The sequence below is a fragment of the Anomaloglossus baeobatrachus genome, chromosome 10 (assembly GCF_048569485.1).
Source record: "Anomaloglossus baeobatrachus isolate aAnoBae1 chromosome 10, aAnoBae1.hap1, whole genome shotgun sequence".
Classification (NCBI taxonomy): Eukaryota; Metazoa; Chordata; class Amphibia; order Anura; family Aromobatidae; genus Anomaloglossus; species Anomaloglossus baeobatrachus.
Genome location: NC_134362.1, coordinates 102,854,062 through 102,866,767, shown reverse-complemented (window position 1 = coordinate 102,866,767; position 12,706 = coordinate 102,854,062). Strand labels below are relative to the sequence as shown.

General features: G+C 45.6%; 1 protein-coding gene across 2 annotated transcripts in view; it reads left to right on the top strand.

Annotated features, from left to right (window-relative positions):
- The window catches only part of IMMP1L (inner mitochondrial membrane peptidase subunit 1), a 132,344-nt gene that overhangs the window by 2,010 nt on the left and 117,628 nt on the right, over positions 1-12,706 (top strand). The window contains exon 1 of one of the 2 annotated variants that reach the window (XM_075325564.1): positions 9,865-9,963. The exons of the other annotated variant lie outside the window; for it this stretch is intronic. The gene's annotated coding sequence lies outside the window, so the exon portion shown is untranslated. Of the gene's footprint in view, positions 1-9,864; positions 9,964-12,706 lie in introns of those variants that run through there. 2 annotated transcript variants of the gene reach the window in all.

The window sequence follows — 12,706 nt, the reverse complement described above, 5'->3', positions numbered from 1 at the left end:
CAGCCTGTCGTGTGACATCGCTGTGACGCCACACGACCCGCCCCCTTAGGAAGGAGGCGGATCGCCAGCCAGAGTGACGTTGCAGGACAGGTGAGTGCATGTGAAGCTGCCGTGGCGATAATGTTCGCTACGCCAGCAATTAGAAGATATCGCTGCTGCGATGGGGGCGGGGACTATCACGCTCTACATCGCAGCATCGGCTTGCGATGTCGCAGCGTGCAAAGTACCCCTAATTCTACTCCCTGATATTCTTATCCTGGGCCTGATTTTCGTCTTTTGTTATAGTCTCGGTTTGAATTCTAGTCTCTGCCCTAATTCCACCCCCTGGCCCTAATCGTAGTCCTGGCCTTAGGCCAGTGTCCCACTTGTGATTGCGGTGCAACACCCGGCTCTGACTCACTCTCACAGGAGCGGGTCAGCTGCATAGAGATACATGCAACCGACTTGCTCCTGTGAGCAGAGTGTGAGTCGGTGCCGGGTGTTGCACGGCAAGTGGGACACCGGCCTTACAGTGGGTATGGAAAGTGTTCAGACCCCTTTACATTTTTCACTCTTTGTTTCATTGCAGCCATTTGGTAAATTTAAAAAAAGGTGATTTTTTTTTTTTGGTTTTTTTTCATGTACACTCTGCACCCCATCTTGACAAAAAAAAATGTAGAAAGGTTTTCATATTTATTAAACAAGAAAAACTGAAATATGTTCCTGTTACACTATACCTGAAGGAGGAGTCGATGCAGTGTATGAATAAAGACCCAAGGAACGCACATCCAGTGTCCGTACCTTTTGGCAGCGGCCGGCTCCCTTTTCTCTTTCGTTGCATGTGTCGCGGGCGGGGAGGAGGGTGTCAGCACACTACGCTCACCCCCTTCTGCTCGGGTCCGGCGGCCGCTGCTCAGTGGTGGCTCGAGCTGTAGGCCGGATCCCGGGGGTTTCTCGAGCGGCACTCCTCGCCCGTGAGTGAAAGGGATTTGTTGGGTGTGGGAATTGTTTATTGTCCGTGACGCCACCCACGGTTGTGGTGATTTCACCACCGCTGCTCAATATGGGGATCCCGGGGATGGTGATGCGGAGCAGCCAGGTGTTGTGTTGCCCCTCCGTGGGTAGGGGTTGGTGATCCCGGGGCCCGGTGATGGTTTGGGAGGTGCAGGGCCTGGTGGGCGCAGGGACGCGGGGGCAGCGCTGTGCCTTGCGGCACTGTGGTACTCACTCAGCCTGAGACGTTGTCACAGTTTTACGGTAAACCACACAGCTGGAAAGACGGTTCCCACGGACGGCTGCACTTGCTCTCCCAGTAGGTGACGGTGATGTCCCTTTTTCCTTGCACCTTTGTTCTATGTTGGTAGCGATGGGTTCCCACCGGTAACCCGCTCCCCGGCTTCAAGCTGGACCGGAGGAGCTCTACTCTTTGCCCGCAGGCGCTGGCCCTGAGAAACTGGTGCCTTGGCGATGGCGGTGTCTCTCTTATACTGGTTGGGCTGTTGCCTTCAATCGGGACTTGGTTGTTGGGGGATCTACGTCCCCTTCACTGATGGATTTGGCAAATTCTGGCGACTCCTAGCCTTGCCGTGGTCCGAGAGGCCCCTGCCCTGGTGCTGACTGTAGTTCGGAACACTGCTCCAGACCGCCGGGCCACTACCCGTCCGCGGTCCTTCCAGGAACTTCCAAATGGTCCCCCTCCAGACAGTCACCGCCGTTGCTGACCTTGTTGACCTGTCCTGCACACAGCTGGACTACTTCAGGCTTTGCACACTCTTTCTGTTCTGTCACCACTCTTGCTGTCCTCCTTTACCACTTTTCTTCCTTCACTTTCACTTAGCTGTTTTCTCAAGCCCTGCCTGGGCTACTCCTCCACTCCTTCCACTTCCTCCTCCTAAACTCAACTCTCTTCAACTGCCTGGTTTCTCCTGCCTCCAGAGCTGTGTCCTCCTCGGTGGGCGGAGCCAACCGCCTGGCCCACCCCCTGGTGTGAATCATCAGCCTCTGGAGGAAGGCAACAAGGATTTTTGGTTAGCTTTGGTGTTCCTAACTGGGATGTAGGGTGTGGTGGTGTGTGACCTGTGTCCCCTGGCTTGCCCAGGGCGACACACATGTACACCTGCTTCCTCTGGTGTGTGGGTGAGCGGCCGGAGCAACAGCCTGTCCATCTGTTACTCCGGTGAGCTACATCTCCGCTCACTGTGTCTGTTCAACTGCCTGAGCTAAGACACTTGGAGCGCCACTCTCTTTATTTCCGCATTGCTGATGGCATAAAATGGGATGGGGTACTCCCATCTGCAAGATGCTATCCCAAGTAGTGGTAGTGGTCAATTAGTAATGTATAGTTCTTCTGATTCACTATGTACAGGGCATTGCAGGACCTTTTTGTAAAGGAGTTTTATGGCAAAGTTAATTTCAAAGCTGACTTTAATCACTAGATCTTGAAATAATAATAATAATAATAATTATTATAGATCTTGAAATAATAATAATTTATACAATTGGATGTTTTAAAAAAAAAAAAAAAAAAAAAAGTTCCTGTGCTGGATAATGTTTTATATATATATGTCCCTGCTGTGTACTGTGTAATGGCTGTGTCTGACTGTACAGGAAAAAGTTTTAGTACAATGTTAGCCAGTTGAAAAATGATTGAAACCCACCAAACCAGTGTACATCAATAGAGCTGTTCAATTAAGCACCACATAAATACTCCAATTAGCTTATTTTGTAAAACACAAATATAGTGGCTGTTACATGAAACTAGCCAGCATTTTGGCTTTAGTAGAAAGATGCAGGGGTACTTAGCGTTTAGATGGTAACCTTCGCAGGCCACAGAAGGTTCCAGGACGCGATGTGTGCCCCCACACGAAGCTCATGACGCGTTTCCCCCCCCACTAAGTATCTGGAGTTCATTAGGGGATTACTGCCAGCACAAGGACCAATATTAAGTCCTTAGATGAAATAACAACCTATAGGCCCCTTTACACACTGAGACTTTCAGCGATCCCAACCTGGCCGGGATCGCTACAAAGTCTCTGGTGAGTCTCTGGTGAGCTGTCAAACAGGCAGACCTGGCCAACGACGCAGCAGCGATCCGGACCTGCAGAGCGACCTAGCTAGTCATTGGGGACGTTGTAAAGCAGCTTTTTGAAAGGGAAGTCGCTGTGCAGTCCCCTTTACACACTGACACTTTCTAGCGATCATGCTGCACAGCGGGAAACAAAGGACCAAAGAATGGTCCTGAACGATTTGTAGCGATCACAACTTCACAGCAGGGGCCAGGTCGCTGATGTGTTTCACACACTGCAATGTCGCTGCGGAGGTCGCTATTACGTCACAAAACCGGTGACGTTACAGCGATGTCGTTTGCGATGTTGCAGTGTGTAAAGCCACCTTAAGAGGCCATAGATAAGAATTGCCTGGGGAAAGACAGATATGGTTCCTTAGGAGGCAACTCCCTGGGACAGTAACAAGCATAAGATGTTTAGAAATGCTTTTTCTAAAGACCTCTTTATCTATGCTAGTGTATACAGGGGTTGGTTAGGCAGGGATTAGCAATATGCACCCAGAACTGCTCGTGGTTCTGGGTGCATATTGGACCTGACAGGTTCCCTTTAAGGACATGCCCTTTTTGTAGTCTGGGTGTTGTTTAGTTTAAAAACTCAGGTTTTCCAATACTTTTGGTCTGTGATACTACATGGTAGAAAGCCAATCATCCCTTTGAGGTGGATTGTTATCTGGATGTTAGCACTCGTGTATGTGCTCAGCTCTGGCAGCCACACATGGGCAGCCTGGTACAGAATTTGGTGTTATTGGGACAAGCTTTATTTCAAGCTCTTGTCATCTAGCCATAGTGAAGAGTGACTGTGAAGCGCGTCCCATGCTCTGGTTTATTACACAGACACCCATGTCAGTGGACAGTGTAAAGCCTCGTTTTCCCTGTGGTGCCATCACCCGGTTAATTGCAGACTTGCTGGAGGACTCTGATCAGACAAAGCGAGTTATCTGAGGCGGAGTCTTTAGCTTGTTTGTTGGACCGTTTGGTTTTCTCATGATGATTTCCATACGTGGACGAATTCTTCCCTCTTTATTTCTATCTTTGCTGTATTTTGTATTAGTTTTATGTCTTCTTTTTTTTTTTCTCTTCCAGTTTAGCTAACATGGGGATTAATTTAGTGCCAACTTTCGTCTGCCATAAAATCTCCCGGCTGTTTTCTTTAACAAGCATTATCTCTGTTATCATTTACGTCGTCCATTTTCTTTCTTGGATCCTGGGTATCCTTTGTAAACACTGTTGGAAAACTGCGTTGTCATCAGTCACATTCACTTTCCTAATCTTCTTACTGGCGTCTGCCATTATACTGTGCGAAAGCCTCTTCCCTCATCAATTCTGGAATGTGGTGGCATTGGCTTGTGCCAATTAACCCCTTTTTAGGCAGAGGGCTCTGTCATGCACTGCACCTTTATAGTATTGTCATTAAATGGGTTAATGTTTTGTGGCCACAAAATCAGATTAGCGGTGGAGTCACCTGACCAGATAGTGCTGACAGTCATGTGACTTCTCTTGGGGTCCCGCTGTGCTCATGCTGCTATCTGAAGACAAAGTAGTTGGGTCTGAGGAGACTTGTAAGCTCCGAGCAGCATGAACCTGGAATTATGATTGCAAAGAAGATGACTTACTTTTCCTTTCTATTCAGCAGAGTAGGCTGAGAGGTCAGATCTCCTGCCAGCAGGTCTGCGATCCCTAATCCTACAAGGGGACATGAGCCATTTTAATTATGAGGCTGAAGGTGGCCTTCATTGGGTTGTGGGTGGGAAGAGGAGTAATGGCAAAGTCTGTGTATGTCATAGACATACAATGTCCCCTGACCTACCTGGAGAGGCTGCTGCATCCAATGATTGGCAAGGTGCCCACTGCTCCGTTCACTTTTATGGCAGATATGGAAACATCTGAGCTTGGAGGACATCTCTCCAGGCCACACCAGGATTTATTGATTATGCATTGCTTATATAGCGCCATCATATTCCACAGCGCTTTACAGACATGATCATTGAAGCTCTATCAGTATGTTTCGCATGTGGGAGGAAAAATGGAGAACCTGGAGGAAACCCATGCAAACCCAGGACCCAAGATTTGCAAGACTGCAGTGCTAACCACTGAGCCACTGTGCGGGTTTGATGGTCTCCCATTCTGAATGTGTGTGGTCATGCATTTCGTTAGTTATACCTGGAATATCCTGGAGACAAGCAATTAAAGGAAAGCACCACTGTTGACATAACTTTTGATATGTCAGATGTTTTATGTTGATGAAGGGCCCTGGAATCCCGACTGATTACTAAAACCTAAGGGTAAAATTCAAGTGCTGTACTCCTTCAAGACAGGCTCATACACTTCCTAATAACACACCACTCCAGGGATTTTTTGTTTTATCTTTCCCCCTCTGTAGTGGTGCTTTAAATGTAAATCCCCTGCCCCCTGTCTTAGGCCTCTTTCACACGTCAGTGACTCTGAGACGTATGTTTTTGTTTTGTTTTTTTTTTGTTATGTACCAGAATCGTGGACATACGCAGACCCATTATCAATGGGTCTGCTCACACATCAGTGATTTTTCACTGACCGTGTCCCGTGCGGAGTACACGCGTGTCCGTGATTGCTGCATGGAGATATGTCCGTTTTTTTTCTAGCATCACTGATATCCCTCAGACCACACTATGGTATGATCTGTGAAACACGTTCCAGAAATACCCGGACATTGAAAATAAAAAGCTTTTTAGACTCCCCTTCTCCAGCGACGCTGTGTTCTGCCTCTGCTTCTTCCTGGCTGGCTCATTACTGGCACGCATATTCAGTTATGCAGCCACAGCTGACCCGGAAGTAGCTGCAGAGGTGAAATACACGGCGTCCAGAGGCAGCAGAGCCGGAAGAGTTCAGCACCACGGACAGCAGGAACGGGACAGGTGAGTTTCTCCATGTGCAATCACAGATTGCACATGGACAACCCATGTAGGCTGTGAATCACGGCACACAGAGGGACACAGGCGTTTTTAACGCATCAGTGAAAACCGTCTGTGGTTTTCACTGATGTGTGAAACTGGCCTTATACTCTCCTTCCTAGTCTTAATGCGTTTCCAGCGTTATACACTCTTCAGATTTTGTGTTATACCATGCCTGATGAAGAGACCTGAGTAGTTTCGAAGGCTTGCTATTATTACCATCTTTTCAGTTAGCCATTAAAAAGTATCAACCACTGAGGACTTCAGTTCTTTTAAACAATTTTTTTATCTCTATTGGCTAACACGGTACAAAGATATATTTTACTGGGGCCATATTAGAAATTCTTGCTTCTTTCCTGTGATGCCTCTGAAGGGGGCTGCATATACATCGAACATATATGAGGAATAGACAAAATACTGTGGCGTCTGAGGGCTAGACAGACCATTATAGAATTTATTATGTAAAATACTAAAGACTGACCTCGTGATAGGCTTATTGCACACGTGATACATTTTTAGAGCTTTGCTCCAATATTATGCATATATACCGTAGTTTACTTTATTTTTCTGCCTTTTTATTGCATTCAAAGTTGCAACTTTAGGCCCACCAACATGTAGTTAAAGGGAATCTATCACCAGGTTTTGCTCCCCCACTTGACAGCAGCATAATGTAGAGACAGAGACCCTGATTCCAGTGATGTGTCACTTACTGAACTGTTTGCTCTCATTTTGATAAAATCACTGTTTTCTCTGCTGCAGAGCTAGCAGTTATATGGAGCTCATGAATATGCTGGACTACCTGCAGCAGGCCAAGTAGTCCTGTAATGATCTACTGCTGATTAAACAATGATTTTATCAAATATACACTAAGCAGCCCAGTAAGTGAGAAATCGCTGGAATCAGAATCTCTGCCCTTACAGATTAGGTGTTAAAAACATGGTGACAGATTCCCTTTAATTGTTCCTGGGGAAATTCTTGTTGCATAGTCATGTAATGGTGCATTCAGGTAATCCAAGTGCCCCTGCGGCAGAGCTGCTACTTGTCCGTCCACTCTTTGCTCTGGTTAATGAAGTGTGGTGGTCCTAAGCCTAATAGGCTGTATAGGCAGTGCTGCTCCCGACGACACCTCCATCAGGAATATAAATCCCATGCCAATTATCAGTTCTGGATGAAGCCGTATTCAGAGGGCGTTCTTCCACTGGTCGTTTTTTAAGGGCTTGTGGTCCAAGGAGATGGATCACTGAGTGTCCATAGATAACAAAGTAATCAGAAATGGTTCCTTTGTTTGTTTTTTTAATTACAAAAAGGAAGAAACACTGCCAGATTTTTTTTCATTTTAATTCTGTATGAGAACTGTTGTGAATACGTTTTCCATTTTGGAGCTCCCTCTTCTGGCTAGTGCTAGCGATGCCGTTGATGTGTGGAGTGAAAGCCACACACCTGTGGAGGACTGGCAATCAGGGTCAGATTGGGCTATTTAACGGAGTAGTTTTCTCTGGTTACTTGCTTGTGGTCAATATCTCCTGTGTGCTAAGGACATGCTGTAACCAGCCCTGCTCACAACCAGAACTCCTCCCAGATAAGTGGTCTTTGTACCTCTGCTGTTTGTTTTCCACTTTCTTGTTGTTTTTCTGCTTTGATACTAATGCAGGATTTCTATTTTGTCTGTGTGGAGTTCTTGGTGGAATGGGATCATTCCCTGCTGGGAGTGTCTGTATACTTAGGTATACTTAGCATGATTCTGCAAGGTACTGTGTTTTGTCATGCTTGGTATTAATTCAGTCCCTCATCTGTATTAGTATTTTTGGATCCCAGTAACATCTGAGTGATGATACAGTGGGGGAGAGGTTGTGTAACCTCAGGGTTTTTCCATATCAGAAGTGCTGGTATATATTAGGGTTTTTATGTCTGCAGACAGTTGCTCTTTCCTATCTTTTCCTATAAAGATTGTTTGGGCCTCACCTTTGCTGAATCTGTCTTTTCTAGCTTTGTATTGTGTTTTTCTATATCACCGTAGCCTTTACATGTGGGGGGCAATCTTATCTATCTTTGGGGACTACTCCGAGGCAGATTAGCTTTCTTATATTTCTATCTGTGAGAATATTTAGTTCTCCGGCTTTGTCGAGGCGTCCAGGTCATCGTAGGCTCGTCCCACTACTACTTCTAGTTGTGTGTCAGGATTAGGTCTGCAATCCGTTAAGTTTCCAGCCACTCTGTTACCTTTTTGGGATTACGCATTTTTTTTTTTTTTTTTTTTTTTTTATCCTCCTCGGTCCCTGAATCATAACAGAACTTTAACTGTCCAAACAAAACAAAAACCTCATAGTTTCCTAATGGCAGCCCAGACAGTTACCGGAAGTTTACAAATGATTAATAATCACAAAGTGCAGTAATGAAGCGGCTTAATCAAAGTGTAATGTGATCAGAGCAAAACCGCACTCGCACCAGAGATCCTATCGCTTTTTTCTTTTTATGTCTTTAGTAAGATGAGCAGCGCACAGAATAATACACATTTGGCTGTCATATGCTGCACAGAGTGGGAAGATCAGAGTTGTTTTTTTTTTCTTCTTTTTGGCTTGTAGGGTTGGTCTGTTTGTTTCTCGTTCCAAGCCCCCATCTGGGAAGTCCATGGTGTGTTCTCAGATGGAACATGGGGTTTGCGGTAATCTGCTTAGCTGCTCCACAGTTAAAAATCTTCATTCCATGTTTGTGTAATTTATAATTTTAATGAGACCCCGGCTCTTGTGGGCTTTGAAATTTATTAAAACCTCTTTTGTGCATATGCTTTTGTTCCTGCTTGATGGGCTCGGTGTATTTAGAAGTGATGAATTTTTATTCATGGATTTAAAAAATGAAGGGATTAACGACGACTGTATATCATTGCTTTCTTCAATTGATATTTAGATCTTGTTCTAATGACTTTTTCTTATCGTCACATGTGAGTGGAATCTCAAAATATGGTCTTGTGTGCAGAGGATGGGTTTCCACTATAAAAACTTGTTAGTTTAGATTTTATTTTTTATTTAGAAGAGCTTTTTTAAAGAATAAACAATTGTGAATGTGTCAGATTGAGGATGTAAGTCTGTGTTCAGATGAGTCTTACAAAATCATCAGTTTTTCATCCTCGTTACTTTCGCACAGAGCACGCTATAGATCTGTTTTTATCCTGAATGACATCCGTGGTTTTGTTTTGGTTTTTTTTTTTTCTTCTTTACAAAAAAAGTCCACAAAACCTGTTTTAATTGTCACATTTTTAATTGCAATGGATCCATGAAAAGTATGGATTTTAATTGCACCGTTCATTCTGTGTAAAGCTCAAATGCATGATCCTAATTTGCAGCAAATTGTCACATATGCATTGTAGTGGGTTTTCTTTTTGTCTTACAAATGGAGACCGGATTGTCCAGTCTTGTCACTATTTGCAATTATCTTTGCCACAGTACCATTCACAGTGTCATGTGCGCTACAGTGTGATGACCAGTGCAGTACATGCTCTCATATGTGAACTTAAAATCTGTCACCAGATTTTTGCTCCCCCTTCTGAGAACAGCATAATGTAGAGACAGAGACCCTGATTCCAGCGATGTGTCACTTACTAATTTGTTTGCTGTCATTTTGATATGACATATGAATATGCTGGACTTACCTGGCAGCACACCAAGTAGCCCTCCAATGATAATCTACTGCTAATTATACAGTGTTTTGGTTTTTTTTTTATTTATTTTTTGTATCAAAACGACACGAAGCAGGTTTTTGGTACCTAATCTGAGAGCAGCATAACATGGGGGGCTGAGATCCTGATTCCAGATATGTCACTTACTTGCCTGCTTAGTGTAGTTTTGATTATCTCCTGCTGATTAATCAGTGATTTTATCATTATAGGACTACATGGCGTGATGCAGGAAGTCCAGCATATATCCATGAGCTCTGTATAACTGCTAGATCTGTAACAGAGAAAACATTGATTTCATCAGAATGACATCAAACCGCTCAGTAAGTGACACATCGCTGGAATCAGAGTCTCTGTCTCTACATTATGCTGCTCTCAGATGGGGGGACTGCTAACTGGAGGAGCACCAGTTAATCAAAAGTATGGACAGGCTCTACAGTGAATCAGTACGGACTGTGCAAAGAAGGTGCTTTTGGGCAGCAAGGACAGCTGCTATCCTCCTAATAGGAGCTGGGGCACATACAAGGAGCAACCGATGCCGCCAAGCTGACACAGAAAGATGTCAGCTTGACCTCACCACAGTTTGTGCCACACATTGGGGAGGGGCCAGAGATTATTTGCACAGCCTATAGGAAGCCTGTATCATTGTTGGGTCAGTGGCCCACCAGGAGATTCACCAGCTCCCTGATGGGCCAGTATTAGTATAAGGCTGAAAACACACTAATGCGTGTAAAATCGGTCCGACTAGCCTGAAAAAAAACTCGTCCGATTTTAGTTCACGTTAGGTCAGAGTGCAACGAAAGTGCGATGCTTTTTTTTTGTTTTTAAATTTAATGACTAGCAGAGCGTGTGTAATCCATTTTTTTTTTCTTTTTTTTTCTCAGCAGCTGTCATCTGCCATTCAGCTCTGCTACATGGCCACAGACAGAGCCATGTAGCAGAGCTGAATTGCCGATGACAGCAGACACAGACAGAGCCGCACAATCAGAATGAAGTCTGATGAACGTCACCCGACTTCATTGTCATCCCGCGGCTCTGTCTGTGTGGCATGGCCTGATTTTCGGTCACCTGTGAAGGTCTCACCAGTGACCGCAAATCCCCTGAGTGACCGCAGTAAGCCGCGCGATCAGCGATGCCGTCACTGAGGTTACCCGCGGCCACAGCAGAAGTCCTCCCGCTGAGATCTGTTGCCCGCAGGTAACCTGAGTGACGTCATCACTGATAGCGCGACTCACTTCAGTCCCTCCGGGGAGCTCACAGAGAGACATGGAAGGGTATTTGGGGTTTTGAATAAAGTGGTGAAAGAGGTTTTTGTTTTGTGTGTGGTGGGTTTTTTTTTTTTTTTTTGGTTATCTATTTCAAATAAAGGATTTTTGGGTGTATGTCTTAATTTTCTTAATCTTACAGGTTAATCATGGCAGGAATCTCGGGGAGACGCCTTGGCAGCAGCCCATAGCTGCCACTATTAACTCCTTATTACCTCGATTGCCACCGCACCAGGGCAATTCGGGATGGCCGGGTACAGTCCCGGGACAGTCGAATCTAATGTATGCGGCTATTCTGGGCGGCTGCTGGCTGATATTGTTAGGGTGGGGGGCTCCCCATAACGTGGGGCTCCCCATCCTGAGAATACCAGACTGCAGCCATGTGGCTTTACCCTGGCTGGTATTAAAATTAAAACGCACGCCCTTCTTCTTTTTTTTTTTTTTTTTTTTACTGCATGATAGAGACCCATCCACCGAGAGCTGTGATTGGTTGCAGTGAGACAGCTGTCACTCATCGTGGGGGCATGTCTGACTGCAACCAATCATAGGCGCCGGTGGGCGGGGAAAGCAGGGAATACGAGATTGAATAATGAGCAGCTGCCTTTTTCAAAAGAGGAGAAGCCGCCCGAGCAGTATGAACGCCGTGCCGCGCCGGTGACCGGGGATCAGTGAGTATGAGAGAGGGGGGGAAGAGGGATAGACCGACATGGACAGAGAGAGAGACCGAGAGGGAGAGACCGACTGACATTAATCGCATGTTTCTCAAAACACTGGAAATGAGTGAGGTCTCACAATATCGGTCAATCTCTGATTGACCGACATTGTGAGACCTCCCTCATTTCCAGTGTTTTGAGAAACATGCGATTAATGTATTTAGAAAAACGAATGTCACTAGAATGGTGCCGTCCGTGTGACGTGCTTTTTTTTTTTTTTTTTTTTTTTTTTTTTTTTTTTTTTTTTTTCCCCACGCTCCCATAGAGTTGCATTGGAGAGACTCGTGCGCGAAACTCTACAAATAGCAGCCTGCTGCGATTTTCTTCCTCCCCCCCCCCCCCATTCAGTCCGATTTGGACTGAGAAAAAAATAGCAGCTGGGAGCTGCCTCATTGTTTAACATGGGTCCGAGTGCAATGCGAGAATATCGCAAGTGAGAAGCCGGCCTTAGCATGTCTATATCTTATTTATACTGGTAGAGGAGGGCCTAGGCTATGACCATAGGAGTACTATTATTGCAGCAATATGTGTGTCCATAAAGGTTAGTACAGTATTATATATTGGTGGGTGTATCTTATAGTCCTATTTTTGTGCATGAGGCAATGTATTAAGTCTAAAGGCCCCGTTACACGCAACGACATCACTAACGAGATGTCGCTGGGGTCACAAATTTGTGACGCACATCCGGCCTCATTAGCGACGTCGTTTCGTGTGACACGAGCGACCGCTAACGGTCCCAAATACTCACAGAATCGTTGATTGTTGGTTGACACATCGTTCATTTTCTAAATATCGTTGCTTGTTCTGGATGCAGGTTGTTCGTCATTCCTGAGGCAGCACACATCGCTACGTGTGACACCCCAGGAATGACGAACAACAGCGTACCTGCGTCTTCCAGCAACAAGGTGGACGTGTCGTTAATGTGGCTGTTCTCTGCCCCTCCGCTTCTATTGGTGGCCCGCTGTGACGCCGCACGAACCTCCCCCTTACAAAAGAGTTTGTTTGCCGCCCACAGCGACGTCGCTAGGAAGGTAAGTATGTGTGAAGCGCACTACCGATATTATTCGCCACGGACAGCGATTTTGCCC